Raw genomic sequence first — 14942 nt, forward strand, 5'->3', positions numbered from 1 at the left:
TTACTTTAATATAAAAGCAATATCCGTATTCGTCTTAATTTTAGCATGATTCACAAGAATTTTGAAAACAAAATCATGTTGTAAATCTAAATCGAAGCAAAGATGAGCGATAATGATTCGAAAAACTTTCAATAAAAAATCAAATAGGGGGGTCCCATATAGTCAAACAAGCCGAAGTTAGCCGATATTGTAACGCCGCGAACGTCATGTGACTACCGTAACTAGGTAACGTCTGTCCGAGAACGGGTCATCAACTTTCCGACTTCCGTTCGGCAATAATCTTATTTCTACGGTGGCTGATTTGTGCCATTCCGTCTTTTCGTCTTTTCGGGACGAAAAGACGAGAATTAAGAAACCTTTACTTTCGTCTTTTCGTCTTTTCGCCCCGAAAAGACGAAATTTAACAAATTTAAATTTCGTCTTTTCGCGGCGAAAAGACGAAAAGACGAAAAGTCAAACACGAAAAGACGAAAGTGATACACGCTAATTAGCGACTTTGATTCTCGTCTTTTCGCCTTCAAAATTCTCGTCTTTTCGTCTTTTCGCCCTGAAAAGACGAAATTTAACAAACCTTAATTTTCGTCTTTTCGTCTTTTCGCCCCGAAAAGACGAAAATTAACAAACCTTAATTTTTTTCTCGCCCCGAAAAGACGAAAATTAACAAACCTTCAATTTCGTCTTTTCGCCCCGAAAAGACGAAAATTAACAAACCTTAATTTTCGTCTTTTCGTCTTTTCGCCTTCCGGTCCGGTGTGGAAGTCATTTTGAAATCTTTTTATCTTAAATACTGACTTAATTGTTCAATATGGAAGCATCAAATTGAAGTTTATGATAACAATCGATTTATTAAATTGATAGTATTACAAGTATCTTCATCAATAACTAAGAACAGAAGTCAACATGTTTGTTTACAGCAGTTACGTAGATTTCTCACACGTGGCATATGCCACGTGCCACTAAACAGATTCATCATTCCGCAAATCCTTTAGCGTGATTGATACATTTTTTTAAAATTCATTAATATCTTATTTTTTTGTGTTCTAATCGCCCTCTTTAGCAATTACGCTTATCAAAACATTGGCGTGTATTTATTTAGGACCATAATGAACTTAAGATGCTAAACAAGCACTTAGAGGAGTTGCCTCCCCCTACAACACAACTTTAAAAAAAGTTTTGTCGGCGGGTAAATATTTGAAAGCGTTTGAAACCAAGGATAAACTTGTTTACAAAAATAATTTTATGAAAAGACAACTCGTGAAACACTTGAAGTTTAAGGAAGGAACGTGTACCAAGAAATTGCTCAAAATACAGTAATTAGAACAGTCAATCAGTAGGTACAATGTACTGTGTATTATTTGAAAAGACATTTTGACTACATACACGACATGGTCTTCATCATAATTGTACATTAGAAATTACATTATAATCTTCGTCGTATATGATAGATGACAAAGTATATCTGTAATTTGTATTTTTTCGGGGCGAAAAGACGAAAAGACGAAAATTAAGGTTTGTTATTTTTCGTCTTTTCGGGGCGAAAAGACGAAAATTAAGGTTTGTTGTTTTTCGTCTTTTCGGGGCGAAAGGACGAAAAGACGAAAATTAAGGTTTGTTAATTTTCGTCTTTTCGGGGCGAAAAGACGAAAAGACGAGAATTAAGATATTTAATTTTCGTCTTTTCGGGGCGAAAAGACGAAAAGACGAAAAGACGAAATGGCATAAATCAGCCAACGTATATTTCTATGGTGACCATTTTATAATGAAGTAATGTTTCAAAGTATCGACTTTCAACAAATGCTTTACCAAAGTTACTACGAAATTTTCCTAATATTATTTGATATAAATTAATTTTAACTACATCTACAAATATTAACAATATCGGGGTCGAATCTAACTTGACTTTCTGTTGATATTCATATTACGTATAGTGTGACTTTAAAATAATTTATTGCGTCCCGGCAAACTCCATGACAAAATGCTTTATACGGATTCAGATAATGCTTGCACAGATAACAGATGGAAAACAAAGTATTTTACATACAATTTTGTATCAATTACACATAGATACACGATTTAACATCAATCATTGTCTAAAGGATAATTATCATCCATGTTATGTTGGCGGTGGATTATCTTTAAAGTAACTACTGTACGTGTCTCAACCGAACCGTTTGTTTCGAACTGGTACTTTTGATTGCATTTAAATCTACAATATAGTCTTAGAAATGGTCACATAAGATATTCACTTTTTTTATGAAACATCTAGTCGACCTTAAAAAATATGAAAATTGTACATAATCCTTTCATATAAACTTATATTTAAAGACATCTTCAAAAGTTGAATGCTGTTACCTTATGAAGTACTAGAGATGTGAAACTCATCTTACAATACGTGGGTCATGCTCTGTTGATAATTTATCAACCTTATCTATTTTTTATTCAGGCCACAAGGTCTCCAGCGAGGCCCATCTTTATCATAGTTCGGGTCTTTTCTTTGTATCAGAGAAGAAGGTTTTTGAGAATCGGTGAATCGCTGCGGCATCTCCAGGTAAGACCACGAGAAATGAAATTGATTATAATACCTCAATTGTCTGCAAATGATATATTTTATTTTATTATTTTTATTTCACTGGTGACGAGTTAAAGTATAAAAAAACATATGATTTATATTGCATGGCCTTTGTTGCTCAAAAATCGTATTGTCTACCTTTATGTGTTGTATCACGTTACAGAGTGTCGTTTAAAGTTGTTTTATGTCTGTACCATTAACCAAAGGAATATTTCGGTACATGTATAATTCTGCCGTTTCATATTACGATTTATATGGGAGTCTACACCGTGGCTAGTCTGTTAGGTTTACTCAAAATCTCTGTAAGATGACGGGACAGGGTGTATTCTGTATAATATACATGTATAGTAGGAGCTATAGACATCTGTAGCAAAGGCATCGAGGTCATTTACAGTGACCACAAGTTTCATTTCTGAACAAAGAAACCCCAAACACCTATATTAGTTGTGTATGAAACATTTTACAGTGAACATAAGTTCTATTTATGAACAAAGAAGACCCAAACACCTATATTCGCTGTGTATGAAACATTTACAGTGACAGAAAGTTTTATTTCTGAACAAAGAAGCCTCTAACACCTATATTCGCTGTGTATGAAACATTTACAGTGACCACAAGTTTTATTTCTGAACAAAGAAGCCCCAAATACCTGTATTATTTGTATATGAAATATTTACAGTGACAAAGCCAGCCAATTTTAACAAACAAAGCACTGGGCAAAATGTTGCTGCATGAGATGACTGTGATATCTAACGTGTCTTCAAAACACGCTGTTCCTTATAAGCTTTAGGATGATCGTCATAACAATGTTACTGAAAAACTATAGTCATAATGTCATACCAAAGATCACCTAACCAAAGACGTATAGTTAATTTGATTAGATTTTCGAAGTTTTGACTGATTTGACTTTTTGGTAAATTGTAATGTACTGTAAGTGTATGTTGATGATATCTAATACATTATGTGTTAATTAAAATCAATCAAAATAATGGACGTACACAAACCATTGGTTGGGAAAAATACAAGTAATATAAATGTTTTGGGGTTATTTGGTTGATAAAAGGAAATTTGTTGATTGCTTAACTTTTACCAGTCAATCATGTAGCTCCTCTTGAAAATAAGACAAAGTGACATATGATTACAAAATTGCGTTCGAGTATTACATAGTAGCAGTAATACAGAGGATATATAAATATTCATTTCTCATATTGTAAATCTTTGTCGGATAACTTCCTAAAGGCATTCATGCTATGTTATAATTCAGTAGTATTAACCACCTTATTGCATGCGACTTAATCTCGACTAGTTAAAATTAGCATAAAATAAGACACCAAGAACCCGTTTTAATACAGGACAAACAGACCTGTTCAACAATAACACGCGAAATTAAATTGCCATGAGAAAATCTGAAAAGAACGTTAAATACATTGTACGTTGATTTAGGGTATATGATGCTATCTGTTACAGTGGCGCATTAAGAAGAGTTGTGTTTTATATCACGTACATCATGGTCAAGGGTCTTACTCACTGGGCGGACATCCTCATCGTGGTCAGCTACTTTATCATAGTAATCGGAGTTGGCCTGTGGGTAAGTGTCCAAGCATGACATATAGTGTTGTCCACAATGAAATGTTCAGCTCACTAAACAACATGATTGTCTGCATTTGTCGTCGGGTTTTAACAAGTGCCGAATGGTTAACTACATGTGTAGGTCAACTGCTCACGAAAATAAAATAGTCTGCAGTACATTTAACGTACAAACACCAGAATAACATTGACCTTCGTCTTGACAATCCATGATTTGAGGACAATGATAATTTCCTAGACGAGGATTTTAGTCCTCAACATCTATTTAATAATATACATGTTATATATACAACGCATTGGTTTTCAAAGTAAATTATCCTGTCAAATTAAAATTGCCGAGTGAATTTTTTGACCCGCATTTTGGTCCTATTCTTACTGCAAATTGCATAATGAAAAATATTCAGCACCATTGCGTAAACCTGATTGATGCCTTGTTGACAATGATAATTATGTTTGTGAGTATTTTGCCGTTATCTATTACAGTCGCTCCGTAGACCTAACAGGGGGAATGTGAAGAGCTACTTTCTAGCCGGGAGGTCAATGCCATGGGTTCGCTGTAAGTACTAGCAGGGTATGGAATATAAACACGACCTCTTAAGATTTTCAGATTAAACTTGAAAATCTATATGTATGTAAACTTGTGTATTACTGATCAAGGTCTTCGTGAGAAATCAGAACTGCCTGTTTGATAATGATAAAATTTACCAAGCACAATACATCTCCAGTTATTCTTAATAATAAGAACAAATGTAATTTACATATATCAGCGCCACATAAAAAAACACTTATTTTACTCCTCTTACAAGATTTGAAGGGAAATATGTACTGCTCTGCGTCATTTAAAATCAGAAAATCTTAACGAAAGACATTTCATAAAAAATTATATATTATATAAAATTAATTATAGAATCTATTGTTTATGATGTATAATGTAAAACAATGTGAGACCATTTTAGTACGGAGTCATATTTGTTGTATCGTTCTGATATTACATAACTTGCAACACACTTCGTCACAGCAGATTTCACCCATCGTGTCATAACATGTACACTCTTGCTTCTTTTAAGATGGAGCCTCGCTGTTCTCCAGTAACATTGGTAGTGAACACTTCGTTGGACTGGCGGGGGCAGGAGCCTCCTCTGGAATATCTATGGTCCTATACGAATGGTTTGTACGTATAGTTTTGGTTTATTTTGTCGTTAACGGGGACACGAAGAAATACCTACATATTTGATTTTTGAATTGTTCGTTGGTGATACAATACTTATATTCGCCTATAGGACGTGAATACATATGGGTCACCTGTGCGAGGTTTCTCTAGGTTTTTTTTTGTGGTTTTCACACATTGATATTGTTACGGAAATAACTGTTTTACTTTTAGGTGATATTCCTGATCCTACTCTGTGCCTGGCTGTTCCTCCCTGTCTACATATCGGCTGGGGTAGGTGGACAAATACATGTAAACATTTACTCTGGATTTCATTTATCGCCCATCATTTTCTTATATTTTAAAGCCGACAATGCAAGTTAAAAAGTTCTTGATTGAAATTTAAAAAATAAGCACACCTGTATTTCAAGAATCGTTTATGAGACAACCCCCTGTCGAGGTCAGCCATTTTTGTTTTTCTCTCTAACCTGTATCCGGTGCTCTAAAAAAAAACCTATACAAAGCGCGTGAATCGACACACGAGTGGTCAGTCTATACACATACATACACACCAAGCAGTTGTCCAAAACAATTTCCTATAAAGGTATATGGTAACGGTGGCTGATTTATGCCATTTCGTCTTTTCGTCTTTTCGTCTCATCGCCCCGAAAAGACGAAAATTAACGAAAATTAAATATCTTTAATTCTCGTCTTTTCGTCTTTTCGCCCCGAAAAGACGAAAATTAACAAATTTAAATTTCATCTTTTCGCGGCGAAAAGACGAAAGACACGAAAAGTCAAACACAAAAAGACGAAAGTGAAGCACGCTAATTAGCGCCTTTAATTTTCGTCTTTTCGCCTTCGAAAAATCGCCCCGAAAAGACGTCTTTTCGTCTTTTCGTCTTTTCGCGAAAAAGGGCCGAAAAGACGAAAATTACAAACCTTTAAATTTCGTCTTTTTCGTCTCTTTTCGCCCGAAAAGACGAATAATTAAACAAACCCTTAAAATTTCGTCGTCTTTTCGTCTTTTCGGGGCGACAAAAGACGAAAATTAACAAACCTTAAATTTCGTCTTTTCGGGGCGAAAAGACGAAAAATAACAAACCTTAATTTTCGTCTTTTCGTCTTTCCGCCTTTTCGCCCCGAAAAAAAATTTTACAAATAACAAAATTACAGATATACTTTGTCATCTATCATATACGACGGAGATTATAATGTAATTTCTTAATGTAACACATTATGATGAAGACCATGTCATGTATGTCTTTTCAAATAATGCACAGTACATATGTACCTACTGATTGACTGTTATAATTAACTGTATTTTAGCAATTTCTTGGTACAAGTCCTTCCTTTAAACTCAAAGTCTTCACGAGTTGTTCTTTCATAAATTATTTTGTTAAGCAAGTTTATCCGTGGTTCAAACGCTTTCAAATAGTACCCGCCGTGTAGGGTGGAGGCAACTCCTGTAAGTGCTATGTTTTAGCATCTTAAGTTCATTATGGTCCTTACATTTACACAGCGATGTTTTGATAAGCGTAATTGCTAAAGAGGGCGATTAGAACACAAAAATAAGATATTAATGAACTTCAAAAAATGTATCAATCACGCTAAAGGATTTGCGGAATGATGAATCTGTTAGTAGCACGTGGCATATGCCACGTGTGAGAAATCTACGTAACTGCTGTAAACAAACATGTTGACTTCTGTTTGAAAACTTCTGATCTTAGTTATTGATGAAGATACTTGTAATACTATCAATTTAATAAATCGATTTGTTATCATAAACTACTTTGATGCTTCCATATTGAACAATTAAGTCAATATTAAGATAAAAAGATTTCAAAATGACTTCCACACCAGACCGGAAGGCGAAAAGACGAAATTTAAGGTTTGTTAATTTTCGTCTTTTCGCCCCGAAAAGACGAAAAGACGAAATCTAAGGTTTGTTAATTTTCGTCTTTTCGGGGCGAAAAGACGAAAAGACGAAAAGACGAAAGGACGAAAAATTAAGGTTTGTTAATTTTCGTCTTTTCCATAGGCGAAAAGAAGGAAAAGACGAAATTTAAGGTTTGTTAATTTTTCGTCTTTTTCGCCCCCCGAAAAGACGAAATTTAAGGTTTTGTTAATTTTCGTCTTTTCGCCCCGAAAAGACGAAAAGACGAAATTTAAGGTTTGTTAATTTCGTCTTTTCGGGGCGAAAAGACGAAAGACGAAAATTAAGGTTTTTAATTTTTTGTCTTTTCGGGGCGAAAAGACGAAAAGACGAAATTAAGGTTTGTTAATTTTCGTCTTTTCGCCCCCGAAAAGACGAAAAGACGAAATTTAAGGTTTGTTAATATTTTCGTCTTTTCGCCCCGAAAAGACGAAATTTAAGGTTTGTTAATTTTTCGTCTTTTTCGCCCCGAAAAGACGAAAAGACGAAATTTAAGGTATGTAATTTTCGTCTTTTCGGGGCGAAAAGACAAAAAGACGAAAAGACGAAAATTTAAGGTTTGTTAATTTTCGTCTTTTCGGGGCGAAAAGACGAAAAGACGAAAATTAAGGTTTGTTAATTTTCGTCTTTTCGGGGCTAAAAGACGATTTTCGGGGCTAAAAGACGAAAAGAAGTTTTTGAAAGCGAAAAGACGAGAATCAAAGTCGCTAATTAGCGTGTATCACTTTCGTCTTTTCGTGTTTGACTTTTCGTCTTTTAGTCTTTTCGGGGCGAAAAGACGAAAAGACGAAAATGAAGGTTTCTTAATTCTCGTCTTTTCGGGGCGAAAAGACGAAAAGACGAAATGGCACAAATCAGCCACCGTAATATGGGGCTTGTTTTGGCAACAAAATACGTCAACTCATCTAAGCTGTCATTTACATGTTTGTCAAAATAATTTTTCCACATAAGTGACAAACGATAAACCGTACACATATCTGCAAGTATATTATTTCAATGAGAACCTTGTCAGGCGAGTGCAGTGTTTTTATTTTCAGTTTGACATTGTTATTTGCAATATCGGGACAAGCTATGTTTGGAATGAAGCAGGTGGGTCAAGTCCCGTACTTTATAAAGGGGGTTGGCCAGTGTGAAGGTAACTAAGCAGAGCAAAAAGAAAAATGGCTGCCACTTTCTTGGATACGACACTGTCATAACTGGGAAATATCTCTTAAACTTTTCAAAGAAAAATTCATTTTTCTTCCAAATCAAATGCATGCTTTTTAACTTGCACTGTCAGCTTTAGGTTTCATTTGCGATAAAAAAAACTATTAAATTAAATCTATTGCTAATTTCTGATTATTTATTTGAGCAGGTATATACACTTCCTGAGTACATTGAGAAAACGCCACGGTGGCCGGAAGTTGAGGACGTACCTTTGTTGTATCGCTCTAGTGCTATATGTAGTCTCCAAGCTAGCTGTAAGATTTTATAGCCAAACTTTATCTATTAATTTGATACTATAATTGCCCATTTGATAACCTTTTATAAGGTTATGGTTATCATATCAAAACCCCCATTTTTTATGGTGTTCTATTACATATGAAGTTAAGATTTCTTTTTCATGTAGTGCAATGGAATCGGATGTTTTGCTAAATAGTTGCGACTCTTGTAATTCTATTAATATTTGGTACATACTCCACGTGCTCTGATTCCTAAAACAGTCACGGTCACTGTAATTACCCGTATTTAGGAACCCCTATTAAACGGTGCGTGTGCATATTCTTTCGGTATCCAAAAGATACACTGTAAAACAAATTCAAAACTCAAAGCTGCAAACGAGATCATGAATTGCAAAAAGGTCAAAAGTTTCAAGGAAAATAATCATCACTTACCTACTAGTTCCAAGAAATCTTGCAGTTCGTGCGGCTGAACACCATTACGACGGTAAAAACACACTGGAAACGGTTTTCTCTACATAATCGATGCATTTTGTCACAAAAAAAAAAAAAATTTCCAGACCGTACTAAAATATAATTACAAGAAGATGACATATGTAAGCAACGATTATTTCGTTATCTTGATTTAAATTTGGTGTGTAATACTGTCCTTTACTTTATTGTTGAAGGGTGTGGCTTCGTCGTTTCAGGTAAGCATCTTCGCCGGGTCCATGTTTATCCAGATGACCTTGGGATGGGGACATGTACCTGTCAATCATTGTACTGCTGGTGATTACTGGAGTGTACACTATCCTTGGTGAGCAGTGTAAAATACACTGTGTTATGATTCATCGTATAATATCACTAACGATTTTTTATGATATAGTTCTCTACATAATACGCAATACATAAACACATGCTTCGGTAATTATCCACATACTAAAGATTCATCTCACCAATCCAACCCTCAAGTATGGCAACCTACTTTTATGTCAATGTCAAATAAGTGCCTGAAAATTAGAGTAGAAATTTTATTTCCGAAATGTGCATATCTTACATTTTAATATATAAAGACTTTTATATGTACAACGAATTTGTCTTACATAGTTTGTTACTTACTTTGACGTCGGATTATTTGACCTGTTAAAAGCTTTTAAACAGTACTTGCTTACGTTTTCAAACTTTTCCCTGTCGAGGACATCCTGCAGTTTTGTTCCTTTCTCTGCATGTGTCAGAGCCGCATTGCTGACTTGCTTGCCAGATTTAAATTGAGTACTTGTAGTACTTGTATTGCATTGCCTATCTACAGGTGGATTGACTGCCGTAATGTACACTGATACCTTCCAAACCACAGTCATGATTCTGGGCTCTCTTTCCATCACAGTTATAGGTGAGGTACTGAGTGAAGTACATTAGTCATTAAAATATCCGCCTAAGTTAAGCAATCTTCGCACGAGTGAGGAAATTAATAATTTTGTCATAACTGAAATCAAATATATACTTCATTTGCTTTCGAAAACGGTAAGCATCAAATAATTCATCATTATCATTAATGGACCTGCATACACTGGTGTTTTGATTTTGAGTTTATTCGCATTTTCAAAATAAAGTTTTGAAAGTCATGATACCTAATTAGTACATGTCACTCAGTTTGCGATGCCAACATGGCAACGCTCTCTTACGCTATGTCGGGTTTACAAAATACAAAATTTGTTTATCCATTTTTCAGGGTTTCAGAAGTTTGGTGGCTTAGAATCTTTGAAAACTGAGTATATGGAAGCAATCCCAAAGATCCGAAATAACGCAACAACATGTGGAATTCCCAAAGACGACGCTTTCCAAGTGTTCCTCGACCCAGTCAGTGGGGACTATCCCTGGCCTGGCCTTGTGTCCTCCAAAGCTCACTAGGATGTCTGTGGTTTGGTGCTGTGACCAGGTATGGTCAATAAGGTGATGGTATCAGATATCATAAAGTGAAGTCATAAGGCCTCCGATAAGGTAGGGAGTAAGGAATTGATTAATAGCTTTCGTGACTGCAAATACATATTCAGAGAGCAATGTGGAATCAAAATTCATTTACAATAGAATCAACAATATCCTTTACAAATGCAATGCAGCTATTTGAAAACTTACGTTTTGCTTTGTCAAAGATAATTGATTTTATGATGTATGCGTATAAGCTATTGCATTGATAATAAGTACCACACATGTCCGAAGTATATATATTAAATAGGATCCACATTTCATATCAAATAGGAATGTTTAGTGTAACGAAAATTACTTAAATTATATACTCATCACGATGTTGGCAGGTAATTGTTCAACGATCTTTAGGGGGCTAAAGAACCTGTCTCACGCAAAAGCGGCTCTATCTTAGCAGGTTTACCTGAAGACTCTCTGCCCCTCTTCCTAATTGTCTTCCCTGGTATGATCAGCAGGGTGTTATATATCCAGGTAATTATCATCTCATCATTTATACTAAATTCATGCGACTTGACGAAAATGTCTAATGACATTAAAAAGTATGAAAGAGAAAATTACCAATAGTACTTTAACTAGCCGTGTCCCCCATTGTGATGAAAACTGGATTCTTCATTAAAATATTTAATTTATTACTGATTATTGTGTCCTGTTATATTTATCAAAATATGAAAATTCTTTAATAAGGGCGGTGTGGATCGTTTTATTATGATATAACTATTTATTTTTGATTATTAAAATATAAAATTCTTATAAAGGGCGATATGTATAGTTTTTATTTGAGTGATACTTTTGCCTTTGTACGATGAGGTTGGGTGCGTTGATCCTGAAGAATGTTCTCGGATATGTGATAACCCGGTCGGTTGCTCTAATATTGCATATCCCAAATTGGGTGCTGGAACTACTTCCGGTCGGTAGGTTACAGTAAGAAATGTGTTTACAAAAACGTCATGGCTAATACATTGTTGTCAAATCGTACAGGTATATAGTTATGTTTTTCATGTTTTAATCATTTGAAATAATTATTTATAGTAATTCAATTTCCTAACCGAGTTAAACGTATGAATACATTGTGTTCATTATCCACATTCCTTGAACTTTCTTTCTAATTCTGATGTTTTATTCCTATTTCTATTTTACTTTAGTCCGTACGCAACACTATTATCTGTATGTGTCATGATGCCGTTACTTTGTACTTTAGGAGTGAGACATGACTCAAATTCAATCATGTTAAATATATACCATAATTATGTTTTATGTCGTTGAGCATGCCTTCTGCACATTCATGTGAAATTACAAGCCAATTTCTGTTTATTTGTAGGTCTGCGATGGTCTCTTGATGGCCGTCATGGTGTCCGCCATTTATGAGTTCCCTGCCGTCAATATTTAACAGTTCTAGTACTGTATTTACCATGGACATATGGCGACGGATAAGAGTAAAGGCATCGCACACGGGAACTACTCATTGTGGGCAGGTCAGGATAAAATAACTGCATATTCCCCAATATTCCGTGGTGACAATGACCATTAATAACATGCCCATAGATTAGAGTGAAATAAGACAGTTGCCATGTTTGTTTTAATGTACTGAAAACATGTATTTTTATTGAAACCTTAGGAATCTTACCGTTGAAATGACATTTCTCTCATTCTGTAGATATTATAATTTCATTAAGACACCATACATAGATAATGGCTCTGTTTTGGGGTTCAGTTAATGTTAGTATAGTAACTGTATTAATTACTCATCCGACAGGTTTATTTGTAGCTAATCAATGTGTGTTGTGAGTGTTCTATGGATCCCTCTGGTCAAAGTCGTCCCAGGGCGGGAAGTTGTTCCAGTACCATGACGGCAATGGAAAGCCTACCTAGGGGCACCTACTGGTATCCTCTTCCTGTTCTCTATATTCTGGAAGGGATTACCACAGAGAACGTATGATCAATTTGTACTATTGAGTCGTTGATTAATGGTTTCACCAACATTTCTAATGATTTGTTTATATTATCAGAATTTGGGGGCAAAGAAGTTATCAAGTGATCAAAAAATATAACGTTAAATTCTCAAGATTATCTTCTACAAGGACTAGACGCGATACAAAAAATACGGTCCACATGGTGGAATATATAATAGGAAAAAAAGGAAATCAATATCATAATATAAGAAAGTATTAACACCACTTGATGATTAGAGTTTAAAAATGCTACGCTCATGCGCATATATCCTTATAGAGATATTCTGATTGTTAAACCCTAGTATGTCATAGTATCTAACACTTTGGTACGTGCTGATACAAGTTGTATTTGAAGAGCATAGGATATCAGTTAAATTAAATATCGAATTGTGTAATTGGTTGTAGTGGAGCGTTCTGGGGTTTTAGATTGTACGGTCACGTGTGTGGGGGGGTGTGTGGTATAGTTCTGCCCTTGTCTTTGGAGTTCGTTTTTATCCACAAACCGACTGTGGTGTGCGAGGAAGGACACCCGTCCAGTCTGTCTGACCATCAACTATCTCTATTTTGGTGTTGTAATGATCCTCGCCATAACAGCAGTGGCTACAGTTTTCGTCATCAGCAACTGTTCATCCAGTAAAACGGACGGAGGATGAGGCCAGTATGAGGACTGGCATAAAAGGAAAGATTAGATTTCTGCTAATAATTTAGTGAAAATATGAAAACATTGAGAATTGATCTTTCATAAACATTTTGTGTCTTCTTGTGGCAAAGGAAACCAAATGTGGGTCTTACTTAGGTGACACGCACATATTATGTGATTGCTACCAGACGCAGGTGACATCTGTATGCCGCTATGTTCTCTGTGGTGGTGTGTTTTATTTCTATAGTTGTTGAATATCATGCAATGCTCATTTATTTCAAAATTTGCTGGACCCCCCCCCCCCCCCCCCCCCGCATGCCAGAGTGATTGCCTAGGATTTCTTTATTAACATTGTATCTAAGAAAATAGTAAATAAGTAAATAATTTTGACTAACATGTAATTAGTAAATGTACAGATTTAGTTTTAGGAAAGAACGAACATTTATGCTTAAAATGCAAAACAAAACTGTTTTCTTAAGTTCATTCCTATATTCACGTCACTACAATTGACTTGCCGCTTAATCATTAAAATATATCCAATAATCTTATATCTCTATAAATCTTACATCTATATCTTACAGCTAATTGGTGTAACATGGTGGACCAAAATACAAGGCAGGGGGACAACGCAACAGCAAGCCACAGGTCTTGGATGAAAGAAAGCAAAGTGACACTCACGTGTCCTGACCAAGAATCTAATGTCGCCAATGCCACGGAAAAGACGACTTTAGGTCAGCCAATATTTTTATTGACTTTTATACGGCGAGTTTAAGCACAGGCTATAGTGACCGTAGTGAAACTATAGCGTGGAATCGAGAAACTACTTTAGTAACATGATGTGCGATTGGCGTGTGCACAGGATATTTTAAGAATGTAATGCGCATGTCTTTATCAACAAAAGCTCAACAAACGGTTCTTTAAGTCGTTCCACAGTAACTAGACTTCCTTCCTTTGCGCATGCCTATACGGTCGTGTAATATCAATAAATAGAACAGCTTGGCTTTATATAGTCATTAGTCAGCGATGGAACTCTCCGATACAACAACTAGATTGCGGTGAATATGAATTGGCTTCAAGTGAAACTCTTTATAAGACCCCTAATAGTTAATATTTCTCTTAATGTTTATAACATGATATATTCTTATCTTAGAATTTTTTCTTCTTTACAGAAGACGAGCATTCGACTATCAATGAATCGTCTCCTTGGTACAAGCGCTTTGTTGCAGTTGTGTGCGGAAGCTCAGAAGACCAGGTTGCAGAAATAAACTATTGATCACCGAAGGGAAGAATTTGTACACCAAACAAAATGTGCCAAACAACTTCTTAATATATAATGCAGCCATCCTTTGTCATGGTTGTTGCATTTTTGTCTGGTTATTTCAATTGAATGGAGAGGGAAATCAAGGAACCAATGCAGTAAAACATGATAAATACTGATCGGCATCCAAATCCAAAAATGCATCTGATGTCTATTTGCAATAGTGTTTTGAAAAAACAATTCGTTTCCGAATGGTATGCTTACACTTTGTATCGGTTTTACTAGTTTTAGTGCACATATTGACCTCATGGGTATGGCATATGTGAAAGTTTACGCAAAACTTGATCTTCAGAGAACAGAACCTTCAACATCAAATTATATCATCTGCGTTTCGTGTGTTTTTTTGAGTCTATTTTCTTGAGATTTGTATATTCAGAATTATGTTGTAAACGCTT

At 35.3% G+C, this 14942-nt stretch overlaps 1 pseudogene; it reads left to right on the forward strand.

The window, feature by feature from the left end:
* The first annotated feature begins 1323 nt into the window (after window positions 1-1323).
* On the forward strand, window positions 1324-14616 carry LOC138322047 (sodium/glucose cotransporter 4-like; annotated as a pseudogene).
* Window positions 14617-14942: the final 326 nt, after the last annotated feature.

Source organism: Argopecten irradians, chromosome 4 (genome assembly GCF_041381155.1).
Source record: "Argopecten irradians isolate NY chromosome 4, Ai_NY, whole genome shotgun sequence".
NCBI lineage: Eukaryota > Metazoa > Mollusca > Bivalvia > Pectinida > Pectinidae > Argopecten > Argopecten irradians.